The sequence below is a fragment of the Lipophrys pholis genome (genome assembly GCF_963383615.2).
Source record: "Lipophrys pholis genome assembly, chromosome: 13".
In the NCBI taxonomy this organism is placed as follows: domain Eukaryota; kingdom Metazoa; phylum Chordata; class Actinopteri; order Blenniiformes; family Blenniidae; genus Lipophrys; species Lipophrys pholis.
Window position 1 is genome coordinate 18743849 of NC_137632.1, and position 1786 is coordinate 18745634.

Genomic DNA, 1786 nt, shown 5'->3' on the forward strand with positions numbered 1-1786 from the left:
AATAATAATAATAATAATAATAATAATAATAATAATAATAATAATAATAATAATGATAAAAAAACCAAAAAAAAAACCTAAACAAAACAAAAAAAACCTTGCAAATATTTGGAGTGTAGCGTTTAAATCAAACAAATTCCAATATTCCGTCTCAAACTTGATGAAAAATCAGAGGAGAGGGGATCAGGTCAGGTCTTGACAGCTCCTGCGTCTGCGGGTCCAGATGTGCCAGCCAGCGGCGCAGTTCTCATTCAAGAAAAGTTTCATCAGCCTCCAAACTTACTGAATGAAGGAGGGCGCTACTAGTTGGAGGGACAGTCAGTGCTTTTCTCCTCCAAAACATCCGGACGTCACTCCGCTCCGCCAAAGAGCTCTTTGCGCCGGTATAACATCCAAAGAGGAGACGCTTATAGGCGCACTAAATGAAGTCTACTTGAGCAGTGATGTTTCAGTGCGCGCCGATAGTCTTCTAAACTGCTGCACTTAGCGCTTCGCCAGCCCACTTTTTTTTGCGTCACTCGGGGAGCCGGAGTGCGCCGAGGGAGGTCAAGTGCCTCGTTAAAGCAGGATAGAGATCCCTCTAGATAAGGAAACCAGAAAACACTTAGCCCGGGCCCTCTGAGAGGAACACCAGATCTATACTCGCAGGAGAAGATGCTGAGGATGAGGATGAAGAGACCGAGTGGTGCGAAGGGAGAGTAAACTTTTTTTTTTTACTTTAAGGATTTGAAGTATTAATGAATAAGAGTTGGCAAAAAAAAAAAAAAAAGTTGAGGAACGTTGATGGTGTTGACGCGGGATCACAATCAATGAAAGACTTATTGGATCATTGTTCAATCAATCAATCGATACTTATATGTCAACACGTCATTACCAACTAAAGTGATAAAAGATGAATGATAAAAAAGACAATACGAGTAACAACAAGAACATATTTAATACATGAATCAATACCTTATATTTCCCGTGGGCTCACCACCTGCAGGAAGGTTCTTAATCGGTGCATTGTGATCTGGGTGACAGTGCTCAGACTGTCACCCCCGCGACCCGGAAACGGATAAGCGGAAGAAAATGAATGAATGAATGAATTAAATGAATACGTTATATAGAATTAAGTTATTGGGAGGAATGACACAGTTCTTAGTTTGTTGTTGTTTTTTTCCCCCTTCCATTAAGGTCGCCACAGCAAGTGATTGTAACCTTCAGTCTTTCATTAGTTTCAAACTCTAGACCCACACATTCAAGTTCAATGCTTACCTAAACACATCTCCCTGAATAACACAATAAACCAGCAAATAAATCTATATAAAATACTAACAAAAAAAAATTATTAAATGACAAAAGACAGATTTTCTAATATCCAATGAAGTATATGAAGTATGATAGTTGCACTATGAAGTAAGAACTATGGAATTTCGTCATCCTACTATGAAGTAGGAATATTTACATTCAAACTTCTTGAATTAGTGTAGATCCGTGGCATCAAAATGGTTTGTGGACAGAAAATGGCCCACCAGAAGACTTTCTGGTCCAATAATAACTTTGCAAAGTGGACAAATTTTATCTATTTATTTTTTGTGAAATGTCATTTGAAGGTTGATAAATGTTGCAATCAAAATACATGGTTTAGAGCATTTTACTGTATGTTGCACCAGCGAGCTTAAAAATAGCTTTATATTGACATTGCTTTCATTTTCTTTAAAATGATCAACTTTTGAAAGCTTTTCAAGAAAAGAAAAAAGTTTGTATCCCTTTTTGCACTAAAAATCTGAGAAGGCTTGGAGTT